Below are 14821 nucleotides of genomic sequence, written 5' to 3'. Positions count from 1 at the left end.
ATCATATGGAAGGAAGTAAAACTCACCCCCACAGATAACAACGATCTGCAGCTCAGGTGTATAAACCGTACAATCATCTTGTTCTTCAAGTTTTCTGTTTTGTTCGTGAAAAGCCAGGAAGAACGCAATTTACAGCTATTCCAGTTGTGGTAGAAACTAAGGAAAACACGGCCGGGTTCTTCATATATTGTTGCACAACAATATATAACTTGTGCGCCACAATATTGGGTGAGGAAAAAAAACAGTACGTGGGATGTAATAAACCTGAAGAAATTGTGGTTTATGCGGTGTTATTAGACCTCGTGGGTTCATCAACAGCCAGCTCCAAAGTCGGCGCTTCATATTTGACAGATGCAGGCTCACAAACTTGTCTGTGCTCGTTATTAGACATGCCCACTTTCTTGTATTCCCCATAAAAATAAGATGTAAATCCCCACAAAGACATAGCAAGAGACATGCCTTTCACCCCTGTGAACTTCTCCTTGAATATGACAACCGCGAGCACCTCCACCACAGGAGTTAAACAACTCATCAGCACGGCACTCCAGAGAGAAGATGTCAAAAAGATCACACAATACACACCGTCGAAAAACAGCTGCCAGCAGATCGCACTCCAAACCACAGCCATGTAGTAGTTGAATTTCCCCACATCGGATTCCATGGCTTCCCTCCCAACAGCGGTGAAATCCTTGTTGACAACCATGCCTACTGTACACACAACGCTCGCCGACAAAGACACGACAAGCTGCATCTCCATAACAAGAGTGTATGTAATCCTCCGTGTGGTCTTCTTGTAGAGAAGCTCAATCAAGGGAAGAATGACTCCATAGAGAGCAGCTGCGGCTCCTGCAGCGAGAAACCCACGCCAATATTGTCGAGATGTGACTCCCTTTGGCCTGTCACCGTTGGTGTTGAAGGCCAACATAACTGATCCCATGGTGAGCAAAATTATGGCGTTGATTGAATAGGCAGTAAACTTCTGCTTGACAAGGAAGAATGCAAAGAGGGCATTGAAGGCAAGCTGAGGGGCAATTACGAGAGAGGAGGTGGAGAGGGGGAGGTAAGACAGACCCCATGAATACAAGAAATTATCAAGCCCGGTGAGGACGCCGATTACAACGGATGCAAGGCAGAGCTTGGGAGTTATATGGGTGCTTTCACTTTGAGAAGGCTGTTTTGTGCGGGAAGAAAGCCAAATGGGGAGAATGAGAAGAGGACAGGCTCCAGTCTGAAGCCATGCAGCGAACCATATGCGATGGCCACCGTGCAAGAAATAGAAGCGGATTAACCAGTTACCAGCGGCTCCTCCAATGAACAGAGCCACACAGTTGAGGATGAGGAGGAGCCATTGCCCTAAGCTTTTCTTGTTTGACTCCATTCGTCACACTTTGTAACTCACTATGTCATTTTATTTTATCTTCGCCTTCGAATATATAAACAAAAATGGTGCATCGAGTTTTTGGTTTTGGCGATCAAGGGCAGTTTTTTCGGTATAAAATATAAGATCTGATTCCACGTCGCAGATTTGATTGCTGTAATACGGTTGCCAGTTTGCATTTCATTTTGGGCCCGCCTTAACGAAACGACTCGACTCGATTAGACGATTTAGGATCCTTTTTTATTTTGATCTTCCATTTGTTTATCTCTTCACATTGTTTATCACTTCACAATTTGTTTATTACTTTTGTTTAATGTTTGGGAGTCAGTTTGTAACGGTAAAATTGACTTGGTTTATTGTTATTTCAAATTTAGTTTAATTTTATCTCATCTAAGGTAGCTTAATATAATAACGTATTAACAAGTCTAATTTAATTTATAGTTTATTTTCTTGTCATTTTCCATACATTATTTATATAATTATATTTCACTTTCAATCATATTTACTTTTATTTATCTACTTCTCACAATGAGATTATCTAGTCTATTATTACAATATATATCTCTATTTCTAATGTTAATTTTTCTTTGCGCCTTCTTTAATGGGACGACTTGACTTGTCTTAACCCATAAATGAGTCTTATTTTACTTTTGATTTCTTAATATGGTAAGAATTTGTTCTAATACTTTTTTAATATTTGGGGTTTGATTTCTTATTTTAACATTAAAATTGACATAGCCATATTATTTTTAATATACTTTTCTTTTTATTTGGATGAATGTATCTATATATATAATGATACAAGCTCATAAGTGACATATTCCTTTGTTTATCTTATGTCATAGCCTAGAGCTTCATTATTCTAGCCAAGTAATTCTTCTTTCTATCATTTTTCACACATTGCTAATTTAGTTTTGATATTTTCTTACTTGAGATATCTTAATATAATAATGTATTAACAAGGCTAGTTTATCTCATTTACTATTACTTGTTTATGCACATGTATTTAAATATATTATTGTCATTTTTTGTATATTTCAATATTTTCTTGTCATTTTCCATACATTTGTAATTATTGCACCTTCAGTTATACCTACTTTTAGTTATCTATTTTCTTCACAGTAAGATCATTTAACCAATTACTACAATTTGTCTCTATCTTAGTATTATTTTTTATTCTTCCTTCCTTTGGTCTTATATCAACAACCATCACAAATACCAATTTAGATGGTCACTTTGAATTCACATATGGTTGCAAATGTTCATTTTCTATTGGTCCCACTTTAGTCCACTTTAGTGGGATAAATTTGTTATAAATAGGGAATACTAGGGGGGTGTAAATCATTATTCTACAAACTTTAGCCCAAAACTAGATATTATTAATTGACTTATAGCTTGCATATGAAATCAAACTAATATTATTGAATAATAAACATAAGCATGTAATAAGAGAACTCATAACACCATATTTTGTTAACTAGGGAAACCTTGGCCAAGAGAAAACCTCGATGGGGATGGAACCCAAAAAATGATCAACAATGAAAAGTATCTGATTAAAGATATTGACCATGTTAGGAGTTTATTATAAGTATATAGTGTTTGAGTGCTTGTTAGAGGAAATAGGTCTTTTTAGCAACCTCAACCCTATTAAGAGTTGTTATGTACAAATACAAAATGTGTGAAGGAAAAGCCCACTACTCAAACATGAAATATACAATGTAATTCCTTGATACAAGCACCTCTTTGCTTGGTGCTAATATCTTCATTATTTGAAATAGCTATTTCTTCTCTTCACAAACCTCGCATACCTCTGGTCATATATCAGAATTCACATCATATAAAGTTCACATAATCTTCCTATGAAGCACTATTTACTTTGCAATTATAAACTTTCCTTTATACGTTTGTAATTCTCAAAATATTATCCAGTCGACCTTCAAGGTTTTACATGCTTGACAAAATATATTATTACAACTTGTTGTCTTAGGGTTAGCATCTATGATATCATCCCTATTTAATTAAGTTATTATTTTGTAAGCCAAATAATTCCTTATTTCGTAATTATCCATTTCCTATCATACTTTATTAAGTCTGTATACTACCACAACTAGTAAAATTGTTATATCATTTTCTGTTTTGACTTCTGCGTTTGAACACGTCATCCTAACACTTTATTATATCCATACCTTAGCAAAATTTCTAAAATTCTCCCCCTTTGGCATTGATGACAACATATGGAAAAGTTGGCTAAGTCCAAAAAAACTTTTAGTCATCAAAACTTTACAAAATTGGCCTTATAATTATTTTCAAAATTCAAAACTTGTGGATCATTGTATTTAACCATCCTTCCTTATATCTGCTAATGATATTACATAACTCTCCCTTTGCATAGTTTAGAATATTATGTTACTTCCCCTATCATATACCTTAATTCACAAATATACCTATACACAATATTTCTTCTCTCTTGGCCTTTGACATCAAAGACAAAGGTGTCAAAAACATATATACAGTTCAAAATTTGCATCTATACATTTGTATTAGGTATGTATCCATGTCATATAGTCATCAAAACATGTCTTTAGACTCTTGAAGTTCTTCTCCCATGAATCTCTAACTCCTTCAGATATGCTAAGAAGGGTGCATAGTCCATATGATGCAATTTCAACTGCATTTAGGTCTACATAGACAAACTTCTCAAAAGATGTCTTTTCCTTAAGACACTCCCCAACCTTTCATTCTATGGTTTTATCCTCAAAGATATATTTTCTCTAAGAATTAAAAAGCTCTCTACAATTCTCTCTTTATTCATCTCAATAGAACTTATTTCATCATAATTCTTTAAAATCTTAGCATCAATGTCTTCCATCTTCTGATCAGACTAGTGAAGTTGATTTATGAGTACTTGGAGTTATTCGTCCTTCTTTTTTAGCTCTTCATCATTATCTTTAGTGAACTTAAATGATAATGTGCAATTTTCTTACAATGTATTTCCTTCCTATTCACATTTCCTCAACTCCTTGATACATGCATCAAGAGCTCCCAAGTCATTTATGATATTTTGATAAATAATGTCAATCATTTAGATGGATAATTTTTGGCTCGTACTTGAATGGTTGCAGTATCATATAAACTTATGAATTCTGCATCAAAAGCTTGCACTACAAGTTTTTCTTCATCTTGTGGATATGACTCTATCATCTTTATAGCTAAAGTTTTCTAATGTCTCTTTATCACTTCCATTAGAGAACTTTGTAGACTTTTCACCTTTCTATTCTTCCTAATAATCTTTTTGAGTGATGAGATTAGTTTAGTTTGATCATCATCATTTCATCATGTTAGTGCTACTAATGTAAGGGGTTTCCTAGAAGAACTAGGTACTCTATCCTTTTTCTCATCTTCCTCCTTTTTCTTCTTCTCCTCTTCTTCTTTTCCATTATTTTATTCTTCTTATTTCTTTCTTTTCTCCTCTTCCAATTTCTTCCTTTCCTCATAAATTTTCTTCTTTCCTTCCTCCAATTTCTTGTGTTCTTCCTCCATTTTCTTTCTATCCTCCTTAATCTTTTCTTTCTACTTCTTTCTTCTTCTTTTCTTTTTTGTCCTCCTTTTGAAGCAATTTTTGCAAGTTTTAGACTATTCTGAACAAATTATTGGTTGTTTTGAACAAGACAATTGGTTTTCAAATAAACATGGGAAGCAAGTAGTAGTTTCAGGCAACCCAATTGAGGACAAAGAAACTCAGAGGGGTGGGGGAGTCCATACGTTTATTTTGTTTGATAGGTTTGGAAAATGTTTAAAGAATCAATAACAAAGAGGTTTTTATCCCTAAAACAAAAAATTTGTAGAGAAGGCAAAACCTTTTTCCCACAACTTATGTGCATGCGCACACCTCACACGGTCGTGTCACCCTCTAGAGGGCGTCTGTGTTTTTGGTGTATTCAAAGGGATCAATAATATATATGTTTAATGAACGCCCTTGTGGTAGGGGTCAAGCATGTATACCACCTTCCAATGCCCAGTTGCATCCTATGGTGAGTTCTACAGGAAAGATTCTTCCCCCTCCTTGCACAAAGATTATGCCTCCTTTTAGAGGTGAACTGGGTAGCAACTAACTAAGAGGTTTTTACTTGGCTTCTATTCATACTAATCCCTAGTGGCTTCACAAACGAAGTTGAGGCTAGTAGCCCACACCAACATCTATAAGTGCAGACACTTGACTAGTAAGACTGGGGCTGGTGCCAACCAATGTAGTTTACAGAGCCTCTTCTTGATATGTGATATCAGAATGAAGAAGAGGAAATTAATATGGCTTTGGATTATTTTACTCAACAAAGCTTCTTTATTAGAGTGAGGTGGAATCTCTAGCGAAAAGAGTGTGCCCACTTGGTTTGTCCCCAGTGGTTGGATAACTCCAGCAGGCCCTCTAAAGGATGACTCGGACTAGTGGTTTGGATCTAAGGGTCAAAGTTTCTAATTTCCATCGAGGGGAAAGAGCATACTCCTCTACCTCATTTCCTCACCCAAACATGCAAGACATGTTAATCACAGATTTAACTTAATCAATCCCACCTTGGCCTATTCCAAGACTTTGATCCCCTAAATGGAAATCATCATCTCTTCATTAAAAGCTTCATTTGGGAGAACCACTAACTTGCTTGCCTCCCTTGGATGTCGTCTTTCAGAGGCTTCTAGGTTTTTGATTTACCCTCGGTCATGACCTCCAAGTGGTAAAGAGCATACTCCCATATTCCCCTATCTTGCACCCTACGAAGTTCACAAGCCCTATTTATACTATGTGTGAAAAGCAACAAAAGAAGACACAACATTTATGTGAGTTTGAAACAAATCTTTGTCATGTGTATCTTTGACAAGCATCCTGAATTCACATAGTCAGTATATGTTTGAAGTATTTGGATAAAAGGTGTCTTTCTCAAGCATCCTGCAAACCACTGTTAAGATGTTGAAAACCAAAAATCCAAGTGAAAATACTTTAGAAAAAAATGTTAATAAAATAGAAGCTTAACTATGGGAAAATAAAATTTAACTTTTTTTGTTCTTTTTTATACCCATAAAACAACTTAGAAAAAGTCAAAACCTATGAAAACATAAAAAATCAAGGAAACCACTAGTAAGCTGCAAAAAAAAAAAAGAAATCAGAAATAAAAATGGGAAAGTAGAAATCTAAAAATAAAATACTTCAAAGAAACTAGTTACTCAAACAAACATCTTAATAAATTGGAATCTAAAAAATTGTATTTCACATTGCTATTGCAAAATTTTGCATAAAATCATGCACAAACCCACATGAAGAAATGATGTGCACCACATGAGAATCTATGTGATTATGTACTTTTTCATGCGAGAAAATATAGAGGAAGACATGAAATCTTCAAGTCTTCGCATGAAAATTAGCTTTCTCGCGTGAAAATCTGGAAACATGTATAGACAAAATAATAAAAAAATGTACAAAATATAGAAAATGAGGCTAGAAAAATTGATTTTTCGAGCCCCATGGTGGGTGCCAGAAATATATACGTGGAATGTGGGCCTCAAATCCTCACATACACTTAAACATGGTCATTACTTGCGAGATCATCTTAAAATAAACATTGTATTGTTTATTCAAAAATTCTAACAAAGTAACCTATTGCCTTCTAACTAGAAGGATTATGCCTTTGCTCTCAAAATGAGAAACGAGCAACCAAACCTCTAGAATGAAGGATTTATGTAGCTAAATGAAAGTACAATTAATCTATATGAGAGATGCAATTGTTAATCTAAGAAATGAAAAAGCATAGTATGCTAAATGGATGAATATTTAAAATCTAAGTGATATTACAATGAAAGAAATAAAACTATGCAAATGTGAGCAAAGTGAGTACGAAATTCAACATAAGTTCGATGAAAATTCCAAAATTTGTCCTCCCTAATGAGGAATGGAGAGCTTCTTTTATAGAATCCAAGAGGTGATCGACAGTTGAGATTAATCAGAATGGACAATCAAGATTGAAGAGGGGAGTGAGTCATAAAGGAAACTTCCTAATGAAAAGGGAGTTAATTGGTTGCATTTGAGTGATAAAAGGAGTTAATTGGTTCCTTTTTGAGTGATAAAAGGAGTTAATTGGTTCATTTTTGAGTGATAAAAGGAGTTAATTGATTCCTTTTTGAGTGATAAAAGGAGCTAATTGATTCCTTTTTGAGTGGTAAAAGGAGCTAACTAATTCCTTTTCGAGTGATAAAAGGAGTTAACTGATCACCTTTTTGAGAATATCTAAATTAATAAAATAGAATATGACCTCATAAATTATGGATAACTTTAATTAAATGAATAATTAAATTCAATAATTAAAAAGAGGAGATATCTTATATAATTAAATGTATTTAGTTCCTTTGTATATTAGCTAAAGAGGTAATTTTAAGTTAATTAAAGTAGAACACTTATAATTAAATTAAATTATATCAATAAGTTTATGTAGCTAATTTGAGTTGATATTTAGGAATTAAATAAATAATATGATTAATGTAGATTAGGATTTTTTGCATTTGACACCTAGGTCAAGTAGTGATTATGAGAATTAGAATTGCTTAGTAAAATAGGACTTAGGAATAATTGAATAAACCAAAGTTGGTTAATATGACAATGTGCCAATTTTGGGGTATTACACTACCCTAGCTAGAAGCAGGGGGGTGGGGATATCACATTCCCAAGTAAGGAAACCACCAAAGATGTTGGGAAGAAAGGAAAGCATAACCATAGTAAGGCGAGACTAGAAAGGCTTAAGTAGTCTATGAGGGACCTGGTAGACAATCTCTACCAAAGATTCAAAAATTTGGTTGAGTTTTCCACCATGCTCATGCACTCTGTGACCACAACCCTCTACTTTTTGTAGGTGAATAAAGAGGAGAAGGACCTGGGAAACGATACTGAGACAACTCGATCCATCTATAGGTTTTTGGCAAAGGATTTGCTAAAGACCATCTTGGACAAACTAGTTAAGGTGGAGGGGGAGGATGTGGATAAGGATGTGCCTGAGGAAAAGATGGAGGACAAACATGGGTAGAAAGATGACAACTAGCCTTAGATGTGGTGTTTATTTTTGTTGTTTTTATGCTCATACCTATGAACTTGGTACGCCATGGGGTTTTACTTTTTATGTTTATGCAAATTAATGGGACTAATAGCAGTGATTTGTTTAGGTGTTGTTGGTCTATTTTATAGTCTTTTTTTCATATTAGTTTAAGGAATAATAGTACTATTAATTATGCCATGGATATTTCTTTTTTCTTTTGAAGTTTAAAGTTGGCATAGGTTAAAGATGACTAAGAGGTAACCTTTAGTTGATTCTTCAGTCTTTTTGTACTTTGCAGTTAGCCCCCTATATTTTTCGCTTCTATCTAATACTTCAAAAAAAAAATTTTAATTATCACTATTTTTGTTTTTTCAAGAAAGTTTTTGGTCTTTTGATTTTAATCTTCTTTATGACTATATTACAGTAAAATTAAATTTACCTTCAAGAAAATAAAAATCCATATTTTATATTTAGAGCTTTATAATTAATAAAATTATTTAACAATTTATTTTATATTTTAAAAATTATATTTTTTAGATCACTTAAAATGAAAGTATTTAAATAAATAGAAAATACATAAAAATGTTATATGCTATATAGAGATAGTTATCATATTTATGTGTGATCTACTTATTTGAATTACACTTACTTCCATATTAGAAGTAGAAGTATTTTACTTTTATAGTATTAATTAATTTTGTGCTTTCACTAGAGTTGAATGAATTCTATACACTTCAAGAGCTAATACATATAAAAATATCCTAAACATTAAGTTTAACAAGCATCAAGACTACTAATAATAGACTACAGAAATTACATATCTCTAGCTGATAAATTGTGTTCTTATTATCTAAAGTTGCAATTGCTCTCCAGGCCTTCCTTTTTTATTCAATTTCAATTGAAGAAACAATCACACCCTCTATAACACTAAAATATATTTTTATGGATTATGCATCTAGCATCCAAAGGAACTGCATTGCAACCATTAAAGTTACATATGTGTTCAAATGGAATAACCAATAAATATGTTCTTCCTAACATGATATTTCTTATACTAAACAAAAGTTATGAATTGAAATTTTCAGTTTATAGTATTATGATAACATTTAATATTTCTTAATGATATAATAAAATGATTTGTGTAACAGATCTATTCATGAAATTTTGTAGTAATAAAAGTTACTTTTTATTAAAAATAATAATGATAAAATATATAAAAAAATGATATAATAATTATGTTATTATACATATATATTCTATATATTAAATATTTATATTAAGAGATATAAAATTTTGAAAAAATCCTTACTTATGTAGAGGAGCAAGAGTAAAAGTGCTAGTAAAGTGGCTAGGGTTTATGTGTGTGAGACAAAGGAGAGGGAATCATAGGGTAGAGATGAAGACCTAGATCTAAAATTCCATGGTTGAGATAACTCGCGTGATGGTCTCATCCATGATCAATAACTTTCTTCTCACTGTAGGTGGATTGATGTACACTTACCCCTATATAGGCCACGAGGATTTACTTTTTGCTCAATTCAAAATATCGGCCATAGGCTGAAATGTATATATTGTTGCATTTATTTGGAAAACTTGTGGATGACTAAGAAAGATAAACATGGAATGCAAGTTGGGTTTTGGATAGTTTCCTTTATGTTAAGACTACTTTTGAAAGTGATTTTTTTTGTTTCCTCCAGCTCTTTTCAGCCTAATGATGGATCACAAAATGTGATTCAAAACATTGATGCAAAAATTATACACACAATAAAATCCATAATATTATAAAACTCTAAAAAATACATGTTCTATTAAGCTCCCTCCTAATTTTCTTGCATATGATTTTGTTGAGAAAAGGATGTTTGATATTATATCTATGTCTCTCGTTCTTTTACAAAGTGTTGAGGCACTTAGTAGTCCTTGTGGGATCTATTGAAGTTTTGTTAATGAGGATATTATATAGTCTTTTAAGTTATTTTTTATTTCCTTGGCCTTCCATTGGCCTTGTTATGTGATGTTTCTAGAAGATATTTTTGTTGTGTTAGTGAGCATATAAGAGAGTTTTTGGAGCCCTTAGATGTAGATCCTACTATCTCTACATCTTCCCATACCATTTTGGATTTGGTTTGGTTTGATGTTATTCACTACAGGTGGATATAAGGGGTTTCTTGTTTGTTTCCTAAATCTATTGATAACTAGATAAATGATGTTGATTATATTTGATGGAGGAAAGGTTTTTATTTTGTGGGTCAATTTTCTCTATTCCAAATACTTTCCAAACCTATATGTTGTCTTCTCTTCTTTGGCAATCAATATTTTGGAAGAAGATTATACTTAGGAAAACCTTGGTCTTGTTAATGTGAATGTGAGGGTGACAATACTTCCCACCCCTATGGTGATGTAAAGAACTTGAAGTGGTAAGGAAATGATTGATGTTATTCACTTGTCTCCCCATAGTGTTATCTTTGTTATTTTTCTTGGTGCTGTTCAATTTTATAGTATCTCCTCTATTTTGTAGGTAGATACTTTTTGGAGAGAGCTTTGTGTGCTCTGCTTGTTTCATATTTATGTAAATAACAGAGAGGTGTTTTAGGTTTCTTTTCCCATAATGTATCTATTCTCCCTATGAGTTTGGAAAGATAATTGATAAGGGGAATCTTGAGCATTTTAGGGTTCCTAACATTGCTATTGATGTTATTCTTGAGAGATTGGTTAGTCTTCTAGAATAAATCTATAGAAGACTATAGAATTTTTTTGGAAGGATAAATTTTACTATAGAGTTAAGGATGGAGATTGTGAATATGCCATTATTTCTTGTCTGGTTCCTCTACGTATCACTGTTATTGTAGAATTGTTGAAAACAAATCAAATTTTTATAGCGAAGGTTATGAAGTGACCTTTTTGTGGAGGCTTTCATAAAAATTCTTCCCCTTGAGATTTTTTTTTAATTATTGAAGGCCTTGTAGGAATTGTGATGAAAGTGACTACCCTACTTCGAGCGTTTGAGATTACTTATGGTTTTACATAGTTCTATGGACGCTGGTCTAAAGCTTTTTTCCTTGCATTCACACTTGGATACTTTTTGGGTTTCTGATATTTAATTTGATGAAAGATCAACACCATATCTCCCAAGAATCACCTACATGCAAAAACCTATCATAGGAAGAGAGAAGAAAAAAAATATGGAGACTAGAATTCCTAGATCCACATATGAGAAATTCTTTGTGAGAAAAAAAGAGATCACTAATATCAAAAGTGAATGAATAAATTACAAAGAGATCAATCCTTATTAAAGGAGATCAAAACCCTAATAGGTAAAACCTAGGTGGCATGAAAAAATTAAAAAAAGAAATATTATTATATGCCTAAAGTTTATCTTAAGTAAAGTAGAGATAATAAGTGACTAAATAATTAAATCAATATGATTTAATTAATAAGAAAAAACTTTACTACTCTAACACCCACCCCTTAAGATAAACTTAGGGAGTAGCTAAAATCCTAGAAACTACTACTGAAAGTAAATTTGGGTCCTAACAACAAACTTTGATGAGGTATCCAAGCATAACCAAATCACTGAGAAGAGAAGAAATAGAGAAAACCATATGCAAAAAACCCTACTCCAAAAAAAGATGGAAAAAATGATGAAAATAACTAGTGAAAGATTGAAGAAGCCTCCAAACTAGGGAATGTCCTAGAAAATAGGAACAAAAGATGATAATGAAGAACACCACTAAAGTATGAAGTTGCAAATACTACAAAACTATTGATCTGAAGAACCTCCACTATAAAGAACATGACAAGTAGAGAAGACTATGTTTGAAGAGATGATCAATCGAAGATTTAAGGTATCTTTATGGCCTCCAAAAATAGGAATGAAAGAATATATATATATGGTAAATGACCCATCTCAAAAAAATGCATTAGTATCCAACCATTGCAATAGCCTAGTACATAGGATCAAATACTTGATACATAGCTCATTCCATCAAACCAATAAAGCAACATCAAAAAATAATCCCCCTATAATGTTGAGAGGTACTTAAGACATGACCACTAAAACTAAATGCAATATCTCCTACGAAAAAAAGAATCAGGAACATCAAGAGTGCAAAAGAAGTACAAACACATATAATGGTACATTTTATCAAAATATCATGAGACATACACTCACTTGAAAAAGGAAGATGGAAAATATGGACAACATGAAACCCCTCAAGAAACTTTATAATGTCATGCAAGTACAAAAAAACACAAAGGTGTGCAAGATCTCAAAGTGCAATAGTGTGACACTTTATCTGAGTGCATTTCCAAAAATAATACAAAATAATGTCAACAAAGTGTTAGAATCTGAAAAGATTAATAACCCAGAAAACTAGTGCAAAGAGTAAATATCTAAACTATGAATGCAAATGATACAAAATCAAAATAGCATCATAGAGTTAGTCTCCAAGAGAGTAATGCAAATGCTGGAAGAAAAATAGCATTAAGAGGATGCAAAAATAAGAGATACAAATACAAGCCAGGTAGCATGCTTATATAGGCTAGGAAGAGGGAGGAGGTGGCAACACCAACCAATGAGGAGCAACCATCTATTGGACTAAAGATAGCAAAGTATCTTCCCAAGATAGCTAATGGATGCTCACATGTAGGAAGGTGACACCTCACAACCATTCACCTAATAAGACATGCTTTATTAACCTAAGCGAGATTATTAAAAGTGTAGGAAAAACCTATCAAAATAGGAAAAATAAAAAACTACACTAACACAAAGATCAAAAGAGAAATAAGACTGAGACAAGAGGTAGTACAACCCATGAAAACTAATCTAAAGAAACAAAATGGATCCCTTGACCTGAAACAACCAAGATATCCACCAGAATGCAAAAAAGAAAAAAAATGAATGGGATGTGCTTGGAGTAAAATTTGGAAAATAGAATGTCTAAATATGTCTCCTGGAGTGAAAAATAGAAAATTTGACTTTGATTGCATAAACTTGCAACCAAATAGAAACAAAAGTCCAAATAAATTGCACCATCATGATGGGCTCATAATCAAACTTTCTAATGATATCTCATTTGCAAAAAATGAAGAACGAATGCACAAGTTACGGCCAAAAAACAATATGTAGGTTTAAAAAGAGATGGAAGGGAAAACTAGAAAAATGTATCACCTTAGGATCTGTGCCAAATAGTATCAAAAAGTGTGTCCATCAGTACCCAAAATTACCTCGGGATTCTTGCAAAATCTTGATTTACACACAAAAATCTTAATTTGTGTGCGAAATTTTTTTAAAAAAATTGTACAAAAAATTATCAAGTTGCATGCCAAAAAAATAGATTTGAGTGCCAAAAATCTAAATTTATATGCCAATAAATCTTGATTTCTGTTTCAAAATTCACAAAATCATCACCTTGAGAAATGTGCCAAATCTAGAAACAAGTTTTTTTGCCTCAGATTTCAACTCTGTCAAAATTTAATTAATCTTATATGAAAATGGGGGTTTCTAGGCACTCTTATCTCAATGGCAATGTCTGTTTGGGCTCAAAGTGACCCAAAAATTAGTGACACCCCCAGATCCAAAAAAAACCATTCTTAATAACTAAAACCCTTTGAAAAAAAACATAGATCTGAAAGACAAGCCAACCCTCTCATAAACAAAAAAAGGGCATGAAAATATGGAGCTCTGACACCATGTTGAAGTTAACGAAAGATCAACCCCATAGCTCCCAAGAATTACTTGAATGCAAACACTTGTAACAAAAAGAGATAAGCAAAAAAGTATGGAAGTTGGAATTCCCAGATCCATGGATGGGACATTCTTGATGAAAAATGAAAGATCAACCCCATAGCTCCCAAGAATCACTTGAATGAAAAAACCTATCACAAAAAGGGAGAAGCAAAAAACTATTGAGGCCGAAATTCCTAGATCTATAGATGAGACATTCTTTATGATCAATGAAAGATCAACCCCATAGCTCCCAAGAATTGCTTGCATGCAAGCACCTCTCACAAAAAGAGAGAAGCAAAAAACTATGGAGGTTGGAATTCCCAGATCTAGGAATGAGACATTCTTGATGAACAAAAATGAGACTGCTACTATCAAAAGTGAATGAATAAGTTACAAAGAGATGAGTCCTTGTAAAATGAGATCAAAACCCAAATAGGTAAAATCTAGGTTGCACGATACTAATTAATAAAAGAATTAATTATTATATGCCTAGAGTTTGGCTTAAGTAAATAGAAGATAATAAGTGAATTAATAATTAAATCAATATAATCTAATTAATGAGACTTCTTTTTTATTGTACTCTAACAACTAAAAGTAGACTATCATGGATTACTTTTTGGGAAGATCATTGTCTTGGTGATCAAGATG

At 32.9% G+C, this 14821-nt stretch overlaps 1 pseudogene; it reads right to left on the bottom strand.

Moving 5' to 3' along the window:
- Positions 1 to 280: 280 nt before the first annotated feature.
- LOC149572666 (purine permease 3 pseudogene) lies at positions 281 to 1378 on the bottom strand (annotated as a pseudogene).
- Between the last annotated feature and the right edge of the window lie 13443 nt (positions 1379 to 14821).

This window comes from Cupressus sempervirens, chromosome 2 (assembly GCF_028749045.1).
Source record: "Cupressus sempervirens isolate cs-2001-9-10 chromosome 2, ASM2874904v1, whole genome shotgun sequence".
Classification (NCBI taxonomy): domain Eukaryota; kingdom Viridiplantae; phylum Streptophyta; class Pinopsida; order Cupressales; family Cupressaceae; genus Cupressus; species Cupressus sempervirens.
The sequence above is the reverse complement of the archived record's forward strand: the minus strand, read 5'-3'. Positions and strand labels throughout refer to the sequence as shown.